General features: G+C 41.3%; 1 non-coding gene across 1 annotated transcript; it reads left to right on the top strand.

Moving 5' to 3' along the window:
• The first annotated feature begins 322 nt into the window (after window positions 1–322).
• Window positions 323–463, top strand: LOC126425474 (U4 spliceosomal RNA). The gene has a single exon (XR_007576331.1). It is a non-coding gene; the product is annotated as a U4 spliceosomal RNA (small nuclear RNA).
• The last annotated feature ends 22515 nt before the right edge of the window (window positions 464–22978 follow it).

Raw genomic sequence — 22978 nt, 5'->3', positions numbered from 1 at the left:
CCCTCTGTCGCGGCGCAAAGAAACTTGGATCTTGACCGACCTTGTGGATACTATGCACACTACTGCCCTCTGTTGGTAGGCTACAAAACTACGTTTAGAAGCTCTGATTTCTGACTACAATGAACAATATATTGTTGTCTGCGTAATTCATTATTTACTTATGCGCCATCAACTGTAAAATCGCTGCACGGAAGAAATATCTTTGGTCGTCTTCCGATTACAGACAGTGTTTCAGTTTCCATTCATTGCAAAATTATGAAGGTACTCATAAGCAGTTGGATTTCTACTTACTTATAAATATATCTCTCTCGACTTTCATGTTACCTTTGCGCAGTGGCAATATCGTAACCAATGAGGTTTATCCGAGGTGCGATTATTGCTAGTTGAAAACTTTTACCAATACCCCGCCTAGTGGACGTGAAATACCGTCCGCTACGGCAATTTTTGCGAACTCCTCCGGGAGTCATACACTAAACTTAAACATGGCAAATCTTCTTTTAATTCATTTAGTACTAGTGGGTGTTTCTTCAATGCATTTGATGGATTTGGGTATTGTATTAGTAAGCTAGCTCAACATCGTTTTCTAATTTCTGTTATAAGGTATCAGATTGTTACCTACCGCATTTCATAGGCATATTAAGAGCAATAAGATCCGTAGCCAAGAAGAGGCCATTCGTACCATCTTGGGCCCAATACGTCACGTAGACTTTCTTGGATGGGTATTTTACACGTAAACATTTAAAACGTAAATTCTTTTCACACCATGAGAAATTATGCTACCTTACTGCTATCACATTTTATACATATTCAGTTCATTAAATATGTGCAAAGTAATGAAGTTAATAAAGTGATTGAAATGACGCATTCAAGAATCAGAAATCAATGTAAATCTTCAGCTCATTAAATATGTGCAAAATAATGAAGTTAAAACAGTGACTGAGATGAAGCATTCCAAGATCAGAAATTATATTTAAAATCGAATAAAAATGAAACTCACTACCATTCTGATAAGGATTTTAAAAAAAATACTGTTCTGTGACTGATGAACACGCGACCTTTAGCTTGTGCGCTTAGAGCCTTATGCTACGAAGCTATTGGGTGAACTCATTTTAATAGTATTTTTTATGATTTAGTGTCTCAAGCGAAACTATTTCTGTCACTTTTTCACAAACAAAGCTCCGCAATGGTGGATGACTGCACAATGTGAAACGTGGCACCCAATCCTACACCACTGTATGAGTGGCTTCTGAAAGTCAGTCTTACGCCTGGTGTTTCAGCGGCAAATAAATCTTTATTGTATTCCTAATTAAATTACAACGATAACATTTTATTATCGGATTGAACACAGAGAACCGATTCTTAAATTCTTGTGGACGTTCCTCATGACACCTACTTGGTTTTAACTTAGTATAGTCTATAAACAAAACAAAAAAACTCTTCCCTTATTCTTCAGTGCTTCACATTTTCCTGTCGGCAAATTTCAAAGTCACTAGATAAAATTATATTTCACTCTCTTAACACCGTCTCACCGAGGGAGGTGGCGCAGTGGTTAGCACACTGGACTCGCATTCGGGAGGATGACGGTTCAAACCCGTCTCCGGAGATCCTGATTTAGATTTTCTGTGATTTTCCTAAATCTTTTCAGGCAAATTCCAGGATGGTTCCTTTGAAAGGGCACGGCCGATTTCCTTTCCCATCCTTCCCTAATCTGAGCGTGTGCTCCGTCTCTAACGACATCGTTGTCGACGGGACATTAAACAATACACTCCTCTTCCTCTTAATACCTTATGTTGTTGGTAAATAATAGTGTCGTGTCCTATTATTCCAAAGTGACAGTTAAACGACGCAGATGACACACAGGAACCGTGAAACTATACGTAATTCAGCAAGTCTACCAAGGAGAAAGCAGCATTCACTCTAGCCGGCTCGTATTAAAAGTACTGTAAGAAAAGTAAATACACTGTAGAACGTATGAACGATTCTAATACTAGAATTACAAAAATAAATACGATATCCATGAATTACTTTCTTATGGTTATCAATAAAACCCTATTTTAATTGATTAGGTGGTTACGACTAGCTCAGACATAGGGAATATCCCTGTAAGCCATGCGGTGTTGTCAACTTACACACATAATGTGTGGTCCGGCGGGCGCTCACTTTTGGATATGGGGTAAACATGCTACTGCTCGTTGTGGATTTGGACACCACCGCCTTTCCGTTAGAAGGTACATAGAATACAATTCGTATCTAACTTTGACACTTTTTTTTTTTTTCTTTTACAGCCAGGCCTCCTAATGCGCGGAGTCCGTCCGTAGCATTGCTTACTTTTGCTACGTGGCTAATTCGTCACACAATGAACAGTAGAATTATGAATCAATCTCTTGATTGCTTTGATGCGGTCTGCCACTAAAATTCCTCCCCTCTGTCAACCTCTTCCGTCTCAGAATAACACTTGCATCCTGGATACGCAATTATTTGTTGGATATATTCTAGATTCTGTCTTAACTACAGTTTTCACCCTCTGCAGCTGAAGTCATTCCATGTCTTAACAAACATCCTGTCATTCTGTCGATTTTTCTTTTCAATGTTTTCCACATGTTCCTCCCTCCCCTTGTTGTTACTGGAAAGACCCCCATTCATTTCTTATTTCATCAGTCCATTAAATTTTCGACAGCCTTCTACAGCATCACACCTCAAAAGTTCAAGCGTCATTTTTCCGGTTTTCCCACAATCTTATCCACGCCAATTGACGCGCTCTGAACTGTTTCACTAACCTACTAAAATTTCGCGTGTTGTGAAAAAAAAGTGCGAAGTGCAAGATTATTCTACTCCAACATGGTGGAGACATGGAATGAATAGAAAGCTTCCGAATGAGTTAAGGCATATTTTCGTTCCTTAACAAAGAATTAGTCATTTTTGTCATTAGACATCGATTGCTTACCAGAACCTTTGCCACTAATAGAGAGAGAGAGAGGGAACAGAAGATTACAAATTAGTCAACTATGAAGAATCTATTGGCTCGAGCACTATGGGACTCAACTTCTGAGGTCATTAGTCCCCTAGAACTTAGAACTAGTTAAACCTAACTAACCTAAGGACATCACACACATCCATGCCCGAGGCAGGATTCGAAACTGCGACCGTAGCGATTCCAGACTGCAGCGCCTAGAACCGCACGGCCACTTCGGCCGGCCGAAGAATGTATTGTTCTTGCCACTCAGTTCGATTTCTCTGTTGCAGCAAATGTATCACTACAGGAGAACCCCTCTAATCCGACCTTGGAAGGTCCGTCACTCCGGTTAGTCCGACCACGCTGAGGCTCGCGAGCCTGTGCCGACTTGTCATTGACTGGACGCCTGTCCGGCCATTGTTGCGGTGTCTATCGCTGTGCATTCTGTTATTGTGCTGTTTTACCCTTTGTTGGGATTAAAAACGTCGTTGTTTGCTTTATTCCGTGTTCTCTACAGTACTTATTACTGTAGATTCATTGTGTGAACAGTTCTCTGTTTTTCAACATGTCTGGATTCAAACGTAAACACGTAACTCTTTCACTAAATGAAAAATTAGCAGTGCTACAAAGACTGGACGAAGGAGAATCGCTCCAAAAAATTGCAAAGGAACTGAATGTAGGTGTTACGACAATTAAGGATTGGAGGAAGAATCGGAAAGACATTGAATCATATACAGTTACGATTGATGGTGAAAACACTCGCAAAACATTAAAAAAGCCTAAACTTGAACTGCTTGATAACGCATTGTAGATGTGGTTTTGTCAAGAAAGAAGGAAAGGAACTCCAATATCCGGGCCAATTCTCAAAGAAAAAGCGATAGCTTTCCACAAAAAACTGGAAGACGAAAGTAAATTTGCTGCCAGTGAAGACTGGATTGATCGTTGGAAAACTCTTCATGGTGTCCGATTTGTTTCCATTTCCGGTGAAAAAGTATCTGCCGATGCCGCAGCTCCTAAGGAGTTTTGTTAAGTTTCAAGAAATTGTAGAAGAAAATGAACTGTTACCCTGGCAAGTGTATAACATCGACGAGACAGGGCTGAACTTTAAAATGTTGCCAACGCTCGCAGCTTCAAATGAATCCGTGGTAGGAACGAAACTTATAAAAGATAGAATAACAGTCATTCCTTGGAGCAACGTAGCTGGTACACACAAGTTACCCTTGTTCGTCATTGGCAAATTTAAGAAGCCAAGGGCATTCAAAAATATAAACTTATCTTCCTTTCCGGTTTATTACCGCAATCAAAAATCTGCTTGGATGGACTGCAACCTTTTTAAATCCGATTTTTCGACGAGTTTGTGCCAACGGTCGAAAAAGACTTTAAGCAAAAAAATCTGCCTGTTCGTGCTCTACAGCTGTTGGATAACGCACCTTCACATCCATCTGAGGAAAATACGGTGAAAGGGGACATAAAAGCTCTCTTTCTGCCTCCTAATGTGACCTCACTCATCCAACCAATGGATCAGGGTTTTTTTTTTTTTTTAACAAAAAGGCGATATCGCAGAAAATATATCAGCTCACTCTTGAAAAAATCTGAAGGAGGTCATAACTTATTTAAGGCAATGAAATCCCTGAACATCAAAGATGCTATCTACATAATCGCTGCAGCATGGGATAACCTGAAACCTGACACACTGCGGAAATCGTGGCGTAAGCTTTGGCCACAAGTTATGACTGAAAATGAGCATACCGAAGATGAGCAAAACAACGACGTACTGGAAATCGTTAAAGATTTACAAACTCGGGAGCCGAACGTCCCTGCCAATGAAGTTAAAGAGTGGATCAACAAATGTGACAATGACTGCGACACTTTTGAAGAGCTCAATGACGACCAGATTGTTGCCGCTGTTAGCCAGGAAACTGTGAATGACTCGAACGGCGAAGACGAACTTCCCACCCGGATTTCACACAATGATGCACAAAAACGCTTTTGACATCGCCCTTCAATACGTCGAGCAGAATCCAACTTCAACTCCAATGGACGTTTTGTGGATAAAAAAATGGAGGGACACTGCAGCTAAATCTAGAATAACATCTGCTAAACAAAAATGTATCTCTACTTTTTCTCCAAGTGATTTGTTTTCGTTTTTACTGTAAAAACAATGCATACAGTATAATCATTTCTTAGTTTATACATACAGTAGTTTATTTCATTGCAAAAAATTTCTTTTTATATACAGGGCTATAAACATTTTTAGTTTACGGTATATATCGTTTATACGTTATTAAGTACAGTACAGTACTGTAATTTGTTTGTCGTTTTTCCTTTTCAAACCAATACATACTATAGTGCGTGTAGACGTTTCTTAGTTAATATATTAACAATGTGCAAAAAACATTTTTTACATTACTGTTTTTTGCAATAAATATTAGATTTTTCGGATAATCCGACCTTTTTTCGTTCCAACTATGGTACCGGTCCCGAAGGTGGGGGATTAGAGGGGTTCTACTGTATTTACGTACAGAGGTTGGACAAAGCCATGGAAACACAGTGCCGCGTTGAGTGGCCGCATGGTTTAAGGTGCCATGTCACGGATTGCGCGGCCCCTCCCGCCGGAGGTTCGAAGCCTGCCTCGGGCATGTGTGTGTGTGTGTGTGTGTGTGTGTGTGTGTGTGTGTGTGTGTTCTTAGCATAAGTTAGTTAACTTAAGTAGTGTGTATGTCTAGGGATCGATGACCTCCGTAGTTTGAACATTTCAAGCACGGTGAGAAATATGTAGATGCTAATCAAGTCCGCAGATGGTGTTTTATTTGACCACGTACTGCACCTGTGCAATGCTCTCAATACGTTGCAAGTGTCAGTCGCGGTCAGAATAAAGTTCTGTGTAGTTGTTAAGTACATTATGTCGGAGCTGAATGGATTTGAACCGAGACAGACGGTCGCTGAAGAGGACTGATGGAAAAATAGGACGCAAGATCCACTGCAGAAGTGAATGCAGCCCCACGTTATTTCCGAATACGAGGAAAAAAAACTTGATAGTGGCGTCTCCCCCCCCCCCCCCCCGCTCCATCGAGCGTTTGAAATAGCACGTCTAAAATTTTAAGAAAATCGCTTTTCCAACAGCATGTTATTTAGTAGAGCACATCTGTCTGAAAAGTTTTATATGCAAAACATATATGTCCGAGGAAATGGAAGACATGTTATTCGATCTTGAGTGTACCAAAGTGCAGAGCCACGCCCCTTCACACCATATTCTTCCATCGCACGTCACTGTATTTCGCTCTGTGGAATTCAAATGTGTATACTTTGTAATGCAAGCAGTCAAACCTATATTCAGGACATTTGGAATATCCAATGGTGCCTCTCCTGCTCCCAGTCGGCCGGTTTGACATCCTACCCCCCCCCCCTCCCCCCAACCCATTAAAAACGGTCCCAATTAATACTGGGTGGGATTATTTGTAACCGGTAGACTACGACCACGCCAGAAAATTTGCATGCTTCATTACCTATTAGCTGATAACTTTCTCTTTTGTGTGACATAAAACTAAATATAGGAAACATAAAACCAGTAAAGACAAGAGACAAGCAAGACAGTACACATTTCTTCAATCTCTATAAGTCACACCATTTTTCTCTCTCTAATATCGCTACAGCTTTACACGGCGTGGTTTCCTTTCTGCGGGAGAATCTATTGCTTCAAATGGCTCTGAGCACTATGGGACTTAACTTCTGAGGTCATCAGTCCCCTAGAACTTAGAACTACTTAAACCTAACTAACCTAAGGACATCACACACATCCATGCCCGAGGCAGGATTCGAACCTGCGACCGCAGCGGTCGCGGTGTTCCAGACCGTAGCGCCTAGAACCGCTCGGCCACTTTGGCCGGCAAGAATCTATTACCTCATCAAAGTTCGTCATACGTTTGGCTTCATGAAAAATCAAAATGTCTGTCTAATACTGCAAAAGCTGTGAATGCGAATAGTACCCAAGACTGGTGTCGTTTCTCGATTTGATTTCGTCTATTTTGTCACTGCCATTTTAATATTTGAGCAATTGCAACACAGGCCAAATAGGCGAGACTGTTGTAGCACAAATGGTCATTTTTATGTCTTTCATTTACATAAAAATCACGACAGAACATAATTCATGAAGGACCAACATCAAATGCGTATTAGGCCAATTACTAGCAAAAAGTTTTTTGTTAGGGAATAGTTTCACATTTCGTTCAAGCATGAGATCGAAAAGTAGTCGTACGAAATTTTTATATAAATTTGGAATCGTCTTATTCTCCCATATAATTTGTACAGACCCCATTTCTTCTCCTTACTCGTTCTAACAAACAATATTGTCATCTCTAATTCTATAACTATTCCTGCCATTGTGAACACTTATTCTCCGGTTAACTTCACTAACCCTACCCGAGTTATAGGTTCAGTTATCCCGCGTTTATTCTCCGGTTAGATGGTCGTGTTCGTAAACGCATTTTCCGCGCATTTCCGAGCATAGAACTTAAAGTGTCTACTAATCGGGGACTGTACAACTGGCAGTGTAGCGATCTGGCAAAAATTATTTTCGATCAAAATTTCATTTCCTTGTATACACCGATAAGTTAACACTAACCTATCTTACCTCTTGTTCCTATTAGTCGTTTACTTCCACTCTGGTAGTCTGAATCTATGTATTTCGTTAATAAAACAACATTGATCATTCGCACACCTAATCAACCACGTAAAGAAACAGTGCTTGGCATCACACCAGTTCGGGTTTATTCAGTTCTGCTTGTATAGTCCCAGCCACCTTTTGTCTGCGGGAAAGTTTTTAATTTCTAGATGCAATGGGGATTGCCCTGGTAAAGACTATGACACTTTGTACACTTTTAAAAATCAACTTATGATCCGTTCACAAATCGACTTAGAATGTGTTGAAAAATGCTCAAAAACCATCTTGGACGCGTGTCAGAATCATATGAATAATTAATAGACCAACGTGCGATGGAAGCTAAAGCGCTTTGTGGAACAATGTCTTTTCTTCAAGAATTTTAACTTGGTGGGGAAGACACCCCGGTCTGCTCTCTCCACCCTATATCCGGGCCTGACTGACTGTCGCACTCGCGAACCCATCTGCACCAAAACAACACGAAAGAAGCTCCACAATCTGGGGACTGCATGACGAGCTGGAAATACAAAACAACACCTCAGGAATGCAAAACAGGAACACGTGATGGAAGGAAGTCATTTCGTCGGTTGAGTCTTGTTTCTCACTGTTTCCAACTTATGGCCGAGTTTACACTTTCCCTGGCCTATGGTGCAGACTGCTTGCTACCAAGAGTGAAACATGGTGGAGGTTCGGTGATGACTTGGGGAGCCATGTCGTGGTATTACAAGGACCTCAAGATTTCTCTGCGAAATCGCATTACCGCCGTGATTGATTTTAGGAAATGCAGGAAGATTTGCAGCGGATAGGCACTTGGTGCAGGGAGTGGCAACTGACACTTAACATAGACAAATGTAACGTATTCCGAATACATAGAAAGAAGGATCCTTTATTGTATGATTATATGATAGCGGAACAAACACTGGTAGCAGTTACTTCTGCAAAATATCTGGGAGTATGCGTACGGAACGATTTGAAGCGGAATGATCATATAAAATTAATTGTTTGTAAGGCGGGTGCCAGGTTGAGATTATTTAGGAGAGTCCTTAGAAAATGTAGTCCATCAACAAATGAGGTGGCTTACAAAACACTCGTTCGACCTATACTTGAGTATTGCTCTTCAGTGTGGGATCCGTACCAGGTCGGGTTGACAGACGAGATAGAGAAGATCCAAAGAAGAGCGGCGCGTTTCGTCACAGGGGTATTTGGTAAGCATGATAGCGTTACGATGTTTAGCAAACTCAAGTGGCAGACTCTGCAAGAGAGGCGCTCTGCAACGCGGTGTAGCTTGCTGTCCAGGTTTCGAGAGGGTGCGTTTCTGGTTGAGGTATCGAATAAATTGCTTCCCCCTACTTATACCTCCCGAGGAGATCATGAGTGTAAAAGTAGAGAGATTCGAGCGCGCACGGAGGCTTTCCGGCAATCGTTCTTCCCGTGAAGCATACGCGACTGGAACAGGAAAGGGAGGTAATGACAGTGGCACGTAAAGTGCCCTCCGCCACACACCGTTGGGTGGCTTGCGGAGTACAAATGTAGATGTAGAATGATTATGTGACCGTGCTGATTGATCAGGTATATTTGCTCCCCAATGGTGACGCTGTGTTGAAAGATGATAGGAAAACAGTTCACAAAGCTCGCACAGTCCAGAACTGGTTTTGTGAGCACGAGAATGAATTTTCGCATCTTCCATGGCCACCACATTCATCAGATCTCAATAGTATTGAGCCTTAGCGGTCTACTTCGGAGAGCAGAGTGCGTGATCGCGATCCAATTTCTGGAGAAAAGGGTTCCCAGGGGTAAACTTCGCGAGATCACAGATCCTGTATTTATATGAAGTTTTGTTAGAAACAACCTAACTGAGCTCATATCTGATTGTTTCGCTTCAGAACACGTTTTACTAATGAATTGTGTGGACGTGGAGAATGTGATTCCACCTAGGCACTATAAATGTAAATCACACACAATTCTGTTACTAATACCGTAAACACTGTAGAATTTGACTATACATCCGTTAACTTACTCCTGTAATCATCGACAACAAAGTTTTTTATCGTTAAAGTATGGTAACATGACTGTAAGTACGATGTAAACATAACCTCAATGATTGACAGCTGTCACATTCAATTTGCCCACACCACGAAGCTTAAACCAATAGCGAACAAGCAGCTTTAGTTGTATTGGTTGGTGCCCACAGAGTAATGGCGGACGTCGCCATTTGCATGCGCGACGGTATTGAACATTGAGGTATGCAAACTTGCTTTGAAAATAACATTACATACACATTTGTAATACATCCCCTCAAACGCCACACAAAAACGCGCAACTGTAGCAGCACTAATTGAAAAGAAATAGGTATTTTAAGTAAACGGAAAATACTTATAGCTGATGGTGGGTCAACAAAGCTACATGCAAAGTTTTAACAGTTCATTTCAACCAATTTTATCCATGTGGCTATAGTCAACAAAACAAAAAGGAAGAAAATAGTTTTATAATGAAACAAATAATTAGCAATATGAAGTGGTAAAGATCACACAGCAATGCAGCTTACATGTTCGTTGTTGGAGGCGAGATGGCGTGTTGAGTTGACAGGAGCGGCTTGTGATTTTGCAATGCAGTTATTACAGAAACTCGAATTGCCCTTTTTTCGCGACGAAGTATGTTGGTAAACTCTCTTCTTGGTTGGTCTGCTAAGTTGTCTACAGTGCACTTCAACTGTCATTTCGCGCTGCGACAGTAGTCCCTTTGAAGTTCACGATCCATTGTCTCCACAAGTTTTGCACCTCATATCAACAATGCGCGCGCAAATACACGGTACACTCGTGAAATGATCGCAACGGAATATCCCCACTTCATCACTGACAATAATACCATTTTATGACTCACTCTCATCTGCCATTATAGCAGCAGCAACCGATCTAACAACTGCGCCAAGCCCTTGTTGTGCCGATCGCAGCGCCGCATTCTGCCTGTTTACATATCTCTGTATTTGAATACGCATGTCTATACTAGTTTCTTTGGTGCTTCAGTGTATATGAACCAGGGACCTCTGGCGAGACGATACGATAGAAGCTCGGTTAGATCCATGATTTACCTGATCAAAAATGGCTCTGAGCACTATGGGACAACTGCTGATGTCATCAGCCCCCTAGAACTTAGAACTACTTAAACCTAGCTAACCTGAGGACGTCACACACATCCATGCCCGAGGCAGGATTCGAACCTGCGACCGTAGCGGTCGCGCTGTTTCAGACTGTAGCGCCTAGAACCGCTCGGTCTCTCCGGCCGGCTGATTTACCTGACTGGAGCGACACTGTTAATATGCTCGTCTCTGACCTGAAACAGGAATTTCTGTTGCCTCACCACGTGAGGCAAAGCCGACACCGGCATGTGTGAATGAAATGTATGGTAACACAAATCAGTATAGTGTGTCTATTCCACATCGTCAAGGGCCTAGTAGGCCGTGACCGGAATGTTCGTGTGATTCTATGGCCCCAGCACACAACATTAATAGCCGTGCTTTTACAGGAAAGTTTGCTCAATCACCGACAATTCCTGCTTTATACGCATGAGAAAAAGTATCCTCACATTTCCAATCGTAGTTTAAGGGGACCTTACCTAACACGTCAAACAAGTTGTCCACTTACGCGTACACTACCATTACTCTACCACGCAGACATAAAGGGTTACACTCGTCTGGTGTGAGACGTTCGACGTTCCCTGGGGTGGGGGGTGTTCCACCGGGGGCCGAACCGCACAATAACCCAATAACCCTGGGTTCGGTGTGGGGCGGCGGTGGGGTGAAGCGGACTGCGGTAGTCGTCGTGGGGTTGTGGACCACTGCGACTGCGGCGGGGACGGAGCCTCTCCGTCGTTTTTAGGTTTCCTGTTAACATACAATACCTAACACGTGAAGAGAGAGATAAAAAATACAGTTTGCTGTATCATAAACACAAGGGAAATCCATGTTGTGGACAAATTGAACAGGCTTTTCTTGCGAAGTATAGGTCAGAGCACATCCAAGCTCGCCTACAACGAGAAGTGTACAATCCAGAGACTTTCAACCTGAAACAGTGCTGTCTCAGAAAATATTTTCAGAAGTATTAAGGAAAAACACGCAACTGAGACAACCCAACAGCACACAAAGATTTCATAATAGGGTTGTTTATAAATAAATCTTCTGCTACCAGTCACGATTTTCTTTATTTACTTTTCACACGGCGCGTTTCGGGAGATGATTTCCATTTTCATGTGCGTTTTGTGTGTGTATCATGCCGTTTTCGTGTGGTGTTGTCGATGTGTGAGAGTCAGCTTCATTTCGTCGACTTTACTGCATTATATAAAAAAAAACACGCGATTTATTAGTTGGTTATTGACCTCTTTGTGAAGTTAGTGGCGAAATTTAGAATAATTTGTACTTACAGTTTTCGCCACTACAGTCCACCCCCCCAGCTGAATTAGGAAAAAAGCCTGTACCTTGCAAAAGGTGGGGTACAAGATTTTATTTTTTTAACTCGTTCATATTGTTGGCAAGGTTAGAAAACCAAGTTTCGCGAACAAAATTTCTCTTGGGTGAACTTTCTGCAGTCAAAAAACTTCGAAAATGTCGGACTTTTTTCCGTTTTTTCAAAATATCTCAGTTTCATTTGCTCCTATCGCTTTGACGTCTATTTTCTTTTTTAAAGAGCACAAAATTCTCTACAAATTTGATTCTTACCATTTTTTTCTACTCCCAATATCTAAGGCGTCAAAAAATACCAATTTTTCAAATCTCGAGCCAAGTGGCAAATTACCTAATTTTTGAATACTGTTATTTCAGTTTCTATTTGTGTAGTATAAACATATTACTCATCATGTTATTCATTGGAATTTACCATCTCACTCCGCTGCAGGGCCAGGACAAACAGCATCATATTCAGTAACTACGAACACATTCACAATTATCAGAGGGAGGGTACTGTTTCACATCGCACACTACTGATCTTATATCGTCTAATATAATATTTGCAGCTGCTTTGACGAATCGCAGTCTTCCTTGCTGAGGATCTGAATTTCTTTTGGTGTACCAATTTTCACTGAATAGTTGGTGCCCAACATTCTTGAAACATACGACTGCTGGCTTTGAAGCTGTTTCAGCTATCACCACATCGTCACCATATTTCTGGAAAAGGCGAGCCTTGACAGTTCGAATATCAGGACGAGGTGATGTGGGTATTTGCTCTAACAGATCGTCCATAGAAAACTGACATTCTTCCGCATTGGTTTCCAGGTAGGCAAATACAGCCTCCATGCTTTCATCTACTTGTGTTGCAGGTCGATAACCTCGTTTCTGTCCAGTAGCTGAAACACGGTGAAAGAACTTTCTGTAGCAAAATCTGTGGTACCACTCATCTGCAGCAACCAAATCATTTACATTTTGAATCCGCTGTATCACTTGTTGACCAAATTCGTCACCACGTCGTTTAGCCTGTTCTAATACTGCCGACTGCACTTCCAATTTCATTACTTTGCAAACAAAATTTCGTTTGGCATATGGCAATCTTAACTGCTTGGTTAAAAAGTCATCAGAATTCCCTTTTGCACATAAGAAGCATTTCTCTTTGAAATTGAACTGACCTTTTTCCTGCGACCGACGTAGCACTCCTGTTGGTTCCTGAGGATGTCGAAGGCTAGCTGCTACATTCTCTTATTAATGTACTTCTTGTAGCATGCTTCATGCACCATCACTTCACTGAGCGTTTTCAAAAAACGGGTTTGAGCAGACTCCCTACGTTTAGCACTACAATCGATAAGTGTGCTCAGTCCTTTCCTTTTCACATTGCGTCCACCACTCACCACAGTTTCTTCGCAAATGAAACACAAATTCATGTCAGACATACTCATTTTCAGCACCACAACATATACTGAATGGAAGCGACTCCAAACTGTGGGCCCTTATTGTTGTGTGCTAATAGCTGTCAGCGCGCTGTGAATAGTCACCAGAGATAATCGCCTTCCGCCCGCCAAAGAGTAAATACGCTTTTATCCGCTAAAGAACAATTTCTACATACTTTTTCTTATAACTGATCATTAACGTCAATCAACTGCAGAAAATGTACGGCACCTACATGCAATCGTATTACATATTGTAACACAAATGAACTTCACGCAATCCGACGTGAATGTGTTCGTAGTTACTGGATATGATGCTGTTTGTCCTGGCCCTGCAGCAGAGTGAGATGGTAAATTCCAATGAATAACATGATGAGTAATATGTTTATACTACACAAATAGAAACTGAAATAACACTATTCAAAAATTGGTATTTTTTGACGCACTGTAGCGCCTTAGATACTGGGAGTAGAAAAAAATGGTAAGAATCAAATTTGTAGAGAATTTTGTGCTCTTTAAAAAAGAAACTAGACTTCAAAGCGATAGGAGCAAATTAAACGGAGATATTTTGAAAAAACTGAAAAAAGTCCGAAATTTTCCATGTTTTTTGACTGCAGAAAGTTTTCCCAAGCGAAATTTTGTTGGCAAAGCTCGGTTTTCTAATCTTTCCAACAATATGGACGAGTTAAAAAAATAAACTCTTCTACCCCACCTTTTGCAAGGTATATCTGCTATTTGACTGGACTAAATGGTCAGCGTGATGGACTGCTGTCCTAAGGGGCCCGGGTTCGATTCCCACTTGGGTCGGGGATTTTCTCCGCTCAGGGACTGTGTGTTGTGTTGTCTTCATCATCATTTCATCTCCATCCGGCGCGCAGGTCGCCCAATGTGGCGTCGAATGTAATAAGACCTGCACCAAGGCGGCCGGACCTGCCCCGCAAGGGGCCTCCCGGCCAATGACGCCAAACTCTCATTTCCAATTTTTACTTCACAAAGAGATCGACAACCAACTAAAAAATCACGTGTTTCTTATATACTGCAGTAAAGTCAACGAAATGATGCAGTCTCTCACACATCGACAGCACCACACAGAAAACGCAGTTGAAAATGGGAATCATTTCCTGAAACGCGTTGTGTAAAAAGTAAATAAAGAAAATCGTGACGGATATCAGAAGATTTATTTATAAACAAACCTATTGTTTCCACGGTCGCAGGCTTTGAAAACTATTTATAATGGTTCAAAGACATCATAGGAATACTGAAGTGCAAACTGCCGATCAGCATTCGTGAAAAATTGATTCATGCCCTGGAAGACACCGTGGAAAACTGTGGTCTGTAGTAGATTCGCTCGATCTGATTCAGCAGGACACCAAGCATTAACGCAACGCAGGCGCAGCGACATACTGTAGAATTCCGAGAACTACAGTTAACTAATCAACATCGGTACCATCCTGGAAAGCCGGCCGAAGTGGCCGAGCGGTTCTAGGCGCTTCAGTCTGGAAACACGCGACCGCTATGATCGCAGGTTCGAATCCTGGCTCGGGCACGGATGTGTGTGATGTCCTTAGGTTAGTTACGTTTAAGTAGTTCTAAGTCTAGGGGACTGATGACCTCAGATGTTAAGTCTCATAGTGCTTAGAGCCATTTGAATTTGAACCAACCGTGGTAGTTTCAGACACAGGAGTAAAAATTAATGCCTTGGAGAGACATTTTTTTTTTTTTTCAAAAAGATCTCTGGTACTGCAAGATTCCAACACTGTCGTGCAAAACTGTATTACGTGATGTCGGGAGCTATTCGCGCCCGTACGCAGAGAATAGAAAAGCAGGGATAGGTGCAGTTAAAATTTGAGAACTGAACTGTTGAGTGCACATTTTTTATTTTGAAGGGGTATGCGCCTTGCTTACTGGACATGGAATTACTACGGGCATTGGTACAAAAGTCAACTTCCTCAGTAGAAACTGTCTATTGAATATTGAGAGGATAGAAATCGTTCTTTTTTTTTTCACCAGTTTTCTGGCTGGTTTCTACATCTACATCTACGTGATTACTCTGCTATTCACAATAAAGTGCCTGGTAGAGGGTTCAATGAACCACCTTCAACCTGTCTCTCTACCGTTCGACTCTCGAACGGCACGTGGGAAAAACGAGCGCTTAAATTTTTCTGTGCGAGCCCTGATTTCTCTTATCATAATGATCATTTCTCCCTATGTAGGTGGGTGCCAACAGAATGTTTTCGCAATCGGAGGAGAAAACTGGTGATTGAAATTTCATGAGAAGATCCCGCCGCAACGAAAAACACCTTTGTTTTAATGATTGCCACTCCAATGCACGTATCATGTCTGTGACACTATCTCCCCTATTTCGCGATAATACAAAACGAGCTGCCTTTTTTTGTACTTTTTCGATGCCATCCTTCAGTCCCACCTGATGCGGATCCCACACCGCACAGCAAGATTCCAGAATAGGGCTGACAAGCGTGGTGTAAGCAGTCTCTTTAGTAGACCTGCTGCACCTTCTAAGTGTCCTGCCAATGAATCGCAGTCTTTGGTTTGCTCTACCCACAATATTATCTACGTGATCGTTCCAATATAGGTTATTTGTAACTGCAATCCCTAAGTATTTAGCTGAATCTACAGCCTTCAAGTTTGTGTGACTTATCGCGTAATCGAAATTTAGCTGATTTCTTTTAGTGCTCATGTGAATACCTTCACACTTTCCTTTATTCAGGGTCAATTGCCACATTTCGCAGCATACAGATATCGTATATAAATCATTTTGCAAGTCGTTTTGATCATCTGATGACTTTACAAGACGGTAAATGACAGCATCATCTGCAAGCAATCTAAGACGGCTACTCAGACTGTCTCATATGTCGTTAATATAGATCAGGAACAATAGAGTGCCTATAACACTTCATTGGGGAACGCCGCATATTACTTCTGTTTTACTCGATGACTTTCCGTCTGTTACTACGAACTGTGACCTTTCTGACAGGAAATTACGGGTTTGATGCTACTCGCCTCGAATTCCTGTCCTGTGCCAGCCGGCCGTAGTGGCCATGCGGTTCTAGGCGCTACTGTCTGGAACCGCGCGACCGCTACGGTCGCAGGTTCGAATCCTGCCTCGGGCATGGATGTGTGTGTCTTTAGGTTAGTTAGGTTTAATTAGTTCTAAGTTATAGGCGACTGATGACTTCCGAAGTTAAGTCGCATAGTGCTCAGAGCCATTTGTACCATTTGAACCTGTCCTGTGCCAACCTCTTCATCTCAGAGTAGCACTTGCAACCTACGTCCTCTTTTATTTGCTGGATGTATTCCAATCTCTGTTTTCCTCTACCGATTTTGCCATCTACAGCTCCCTCTAGTGCCATGGAAGTCATTCCCTGATATCTTAACAGATGTCCTATCATCCCTTCTTCTTGTCAGCGTCCATATACTCCTTTCCTCTCCAATTCTGCGCAGAACCTCCTCATTCCTTACCTTATCAGTCCACCTAATTTTCAACGTTCTTCTTTAACACCACATCTCAAATGCTTAGATTCTCTTCTGTTCCAATTTTCGCACACTCCATGTTTCACTACCGTACAATGCTGTGCTCCAACGGTACATTCGCAGAGATTTCTCCCTCAAATTAATACCTATGTTTGATACTAGCAGACTTCTCTTGGCCAGGAATTCCCTTTTTGCAGTGCCAGTCTGCTTTTGATGTCCTCCTTGCTCCGTCCGTCGTTGTTTATTTTGCTGCCTAGGCAGCAGAATTCCTTAACTTCATCTACTTCGTGACCGTCAGTCCTGATGTTAAGTTTCTCGCTGTTCTCATTTCTCTTTCTTCTCATTACTTTCGTCCTTCTTCGATTTACTCTCAATCCGTATTCTGTACTCAATAGACCATTTCATTCAGCAGATCGTGTAATTCTTCTTCACTTTCACTCAGGACAGCAATCGTATCACTGATATCCTTTCATCTTGAATTCCAGTTCCACTGCTGAACCTTTCTTTTATTTCCATAACAGCTTCTTCGATGTAAAGATTGAACAGTAGGGGAGAAAGACTACATCTCTGTCTTACACCCTTTTTAATCCGAGCACATCTTTCTTGGTCGTCCACTCTTATTATTCCCTCTTGGCTTTGTATATGCACATTACCCGTTTCTCCCTGTAACTTAACCCTATTTTTCACAGAATTTCGAACATCTTGCACCATTTTACATTGTCGAACGCTTGTTACAGGCCAACAAATGCTATGAACGTGTCTTGATCTTTCTTTAGTATTGCGACGTCAGAATTCCCTCACTTGTGGCTTAACCTTTCCTAAAGCCTAACTGATCGTCACCTAACACATCGTCAATTTTCTTTTCCTTTCTTCTGTATATTATCCTTGTCAGCAACTTTGCATGAGCTGTTAAGCTGATTGTGCGGTAATTCCCGCACTTGTCAGCTCTTTCAGTCTTTGGAATTGTGTGGATGATATTTTTCCGAAAGTCAGAGGGTATGTCGCCAGACTCATAGATTCTACACACCAACGTGAATAGTCGCTTTGTTGCCACTTACCCAATGATGTGAGAAATTCAGATGGAATGTTATGTATCCCTTCTGCCTTATTTGGTCTGAAGTCCTGCAAAGATGTCTTCTGATTCTAAAACTGGATCCCGTATCTCTTCAAAATTGACTCCTGTTTCTTCTAATAATTCATTCACGTGACATGTTAGTCTGTATTTTACACTTCCATGCAGAAATAGTATTAAATTTAATTCGTACACGGGCACTTCGAGGCAGATTCTGCCAGAACGTTAAGTTAAAAACAGTAGCCAGTAAGGTGCTGTGGGCAGAAGGTGACGTTGACTACGCAAGTACCGAGCCTGTGTCAATGAATTTAGAAATCGATTTGCCTCATACCAATACGATCTAAATCAAGGCACAAGAATGTGGGTGCCTCACCGAACATCTAAAGGCTGAGCTGGAGGAGTTATTACCGTCACTTGTTAAAGTTTTCTCCAGCAAACATCATATGAATGTCGTTACCCATGATAGCCTAGCTTTTCACACCAAACCCATCCCATTCCATGGGTGTAAAGAGAAGCACTGAAACACAAAAAAAGGAAGCGTGAAGCAGTAGATACCTAGGATGACATTTTGCAGGTTTTACTGTACGACTGTATATATGTGTATATTGTCTTACGATATGATGTGTTATTTTTTTAAATGATACATGAAGGGATACTTCCTGATGTGAAGATCCATGAACTCCATGAAACTCTAATATGCACACTAATGTGTCACGTGGATCAACTCTAAGATGAAACCATAATTTAAACCCAAGTGTTAAAAATAATATATGTTAATATGAGGATTTCCAGGCTACTCTATAAGACTAGGTGATCATAACTACTATAGTAGAGTCCAAGTCATGACGTAATTTAGTTGCATAATGGGAACCAATCATAGTTAGCAGGCCATCTAATGATGTTTTTGTAAATTTCTCTATGTTGTAAATATCAGTTTACATTTTAGGTTTTTTTTTTTTCCCCCAACAGTTAAAATATTTGATCATCAAAAGCCTGAACATAGGACGAAAATTTAAAACCATTATGATGTCATGTATTACAATCTATTGATTATGCAAAGATATAGTAATAAGGATTACCTAGAACTGAAACTCTGCCAATAGCAGAGTATTGTTTATACGCTGAAACGACCTCTGAAAAATTACGTAAACTGTTTAATTTAAGTAGCAAACCACAGGAAATGATTAATTAGATTTTAGATGATTATATTATCGTTTTACTAATCCGCTCCAGTTTTAAGTAACGACTTGTCATCTTCTTGGAGTTGACATGGTATCAAAAAGCAAACTGAGCCAATGATTGTTTTTGTAAAAGTTTGAGCATGCGAAGTAATTAGGGAATTTCTTTTAGGCTTTGATCGTTTGTGATACTCGCGTTCTTTGTGATTTTCTATTTTGCGTCTCATTCCGAAAGGTTACAAACCTTAAATCAAATCATGTGCAGGTCTAGAATATCTGATGTCCTAACCCTTTCCGTGTAATTATTTCTGTTGTTTGGAGTACTGGGCCAAGATGTTAAGTTTCTGACCGGTGTATTCCACAGTTGGAAAAACTGTCAATAAGTAACAGTATCCATACTTAAGAACTCACGCGAACCCTATCATTATACTTCGTAAAAGAAAAGTAGTTATAACGTGAAAGTGCTTTGTACGCAGTTATTACGATGCAGGGACCAGAAGAAATGAATGCTTGTTTTGGTGAGGAATATGACGAGTGCTCAAATGCAGTGTCTCACCGATGTGATGAAAAGATTCCGGTGAAAAATATGAATGAGCACATTGAAGAGGTACTTCAGCAAGCAGGGTGGAGACGAGTGTGACTTCGTCGGAAACAAAATCCTGTGAATCTGGAGGAGAGTAGTAACGCAGGCACTTTTGAAAAATAAACGTGCTACGACTCTGTGTAGTACTTCCACGAAAAGTTGGTTGTGAAAAATGGCAGCCGACAATACTGGAATCTGCTACGGACTTGACTGTTACTGCGTTGTGTTCAGAGTGTGGACAAGTTTAAAGTTCCCATTGTTATGAGTTATGCCCATCTGCCAAGAAAGGACACTATTAAACTGCGGGTAGCGAAGTATTTAGAGTAGATATCTACATCTACATACATACTCAGCTAGCCACCAAGCGGTGTGTGGCGGAGGGCACAATTCGCGCCAAAAGTCATATTCTCCCCCTCCCCCCCCCCCCCCACCCTTTGTTCACTCGCGGATCGCGCGAGAGAAAAACGACTATCTGAACGCCTCAGTACGAGCTCTAATTTCTCTTATCTTTGAATGGTGATCACTGCGCGATTTGAAAGTTGGTGTGTATGCTCTACATCCTCGGCGAAGATCGGATTTCGAAATTTAGTGAGCAGCCCCTTCCGTTTAACGTGTCGTCTATCTATCTCAAACTTTTTATGAGATTTGTAACGCTCTCGCGATGGCTAAATGTACCTGTCACGAATCTTGCCGCTCTTCTTTGGACCTTCTCAATGTCTTGAATCAGACCCAACTGGTAAGGGTCCCAAACAGATGAACAATACCCTAAGACAGGACGAACTAACGTATTGTAAACAATTTCCTTTGTTGTAGGGCTGCGTCGCTTCAGGATTCTACCGATAAACCGCACTCTAGAGTTCGCCTTGCCCGTTACTTGTGTAATCTGATCATTCCATTTGAGATCATTTCGAACAGTCACACTCAGATACTTGACGGATGTTACCGCTTCCAAAGACTGAGCATTTATTTTGTACTCGTACATTAATGGGGATTTTCGCCTTGTTACACGCAGTAGGTTACACTTACTAATATTGAGAGATAACTGCCAGTCATTACACCACGCATTTACTTTCTGCAAATCCTCACTGATTTGTTCACAACTTTCTTGTGATACTACTTTCCTGTAGACTACAGCATCATCGGCAGTCTAATTCCGCTGTCAATACCATCAACCAGATCGTTTATGCAAACCTTAAAAAGCAGCGAACCTATTACGCTGCCATGGGGCACACCTGAAGTTACGCTTGTTTCTGTTGAAGTCAGCCTATAAGAGAACACTAAACCATGGACTCCTGTAGGAGCAAAATAAGCAGTTTGTGAGGACAGCAAACATGAATACTAATGCCAATATAAAATCCGTGAACAACACAAGTCCCTATAGATGCTGGTCTTGATCGTGTGTAGTAAGTGGAAGTATTGTTTAGTGACCACACGCCATTTGATCCGGAATCCAAGCAACGGCAGATTTGCGCTTTCTAGCCTCTGTCGTGTGTTGATACTGTCTCGTCATCTTGTTTCATCATAACTGTCGCATGCTGACGAAGAAGGTTGGTAGCACCAATGCCAGTCCGGCTCTATTATCTACGTATGTAGATTGTGGACAGTTGGGAATGTGGGTCTCATGGGAAGCATGCAAGGGATATAAGTCCATGCAGTCGCGTTATTCATCTGTGTCCTCGGTGGCTCAGATGGACGCCGGCACGGTAGCTCAGCGTGTTCGTCAGAGAGCTGGTTGGCCTCTGTAACAAAAAAACTGAGTGAAAGGCTCAACAACGAACTTTAACGGATGTCATGTGACGTCCGCAACGACCAAACACAACGAACAAAATGCAATAAATAAATAAATAAATGGATAGAGCGTCTGCCATGTAAGCAGAAGATCCCGGGTTCGACTCCCGGTCGGGGCACACATTTCCAGCTGTCCCAATAGAAGTATATCAACAACACCTGTCGGCAACTGAGTGTTTCAATTAATTATCATTTATTTTAATTACATACATTTTTTAATCTACATGAACTGTTTCTGGGGTACTTGAACGTACTCAGGTATTGAGGGTAAATATACCTGGAATAGAATGGGGTTTGTACCATTAACGCATCAACAGACACAGTATAATAAATTCGTATATGACAACAGAACACTTTACAATTCATCCATCTACTTTATGATTTATTCTTGTATTAACTAAAAGTCTTTTCTTTGGAACTGACACCGAAATGAAACACATGAACTCACGCAAATTCCGACAGTTGTCTTTTATCGTATGACCAACTGAAGGCTTTTACCACAAATTATGTCATCAACTGATACTTCGTTGTAGGTTTTGAATGACACTGGCTTTTCTCATACAAAAGCGTTTCCTAAGTGCTAGCACTGAACCAATATGATCACAATAACCTGATCATTAGAAGGAATACCTCATCACAACTGAGTCAGCTTTGAGTCATGCCCCACTGCCCCTCAATCAATCTTACTTCATACTTCACATACCTTACATACTTCCATAAAACTTGATGCAAAACATGAAACAAATAACAGTCAACTGGTTATAACGATATGTTTACGTAATGTGTATACATAAACATACAGTTATAAAAGTCCCCTTTCGTAGTCGCTAATTATAACAATATGTTTACTTTTGTGCTGTAACATATAGCTGTAATCAGCGGTGGAAATATATTTGCGAACGCCGACCGTGTGCGGCTGTCTCTTGTTGGATCGTCTGATCAGTCGGAAGTTGCATTGCAGAGGAGAGTAAATGCCTATTCAAAATATAATTATTTTTGGATAGCTCAACATGAATTTTCTAAGGGACCCTAGTTTATCATGCATTTACCAGTAGAATATGGCGCGTAGAAAATATTTCGCCGCATGCAACTTCCGTCCGATCTCGACGAAAGAATTCGTGACTGTGAACTCTCTATTTGGCAGAAACATAAAGAAAGTTAAATAAATTCGTGAAAACGTGAGACATAGATTCTATAACAAATAAATAGTCCATACACCAGTTCCATTTAACTCTGAATTTATGGCAATTAATCGATGAACTTACACTGCAATGGACATTTAACATGGATGCCGTTTTGACTGGCACTTCTCTTCTCGTAATGAAAATAATTCCTTTGACGTTTACACAGACACGTCGCACAATAAATCTACTGCTATGCAGTATTGCAC

The sequence above is a fragment of the Schistocerca serialis genome, chromosome 10 (assembly GCF_023864345.2).
Source record: "Schistocerca serialis cubense isolate TAMUIC-IGC-003099 chromosome 10, iqSchSeri2.2, whole genome shotgun sequence".
Lineage (NCBI taxonomy): Eukaryota > Metazoa > Arthropoda > Insecta > Orthoptera > Acrididae > Schistocerca > Schistocerca serialis.
Note: the sequence above shows the minus strand (reverse complement) of the source record. Positions and strands in the feature narration are given on the sequence as shown.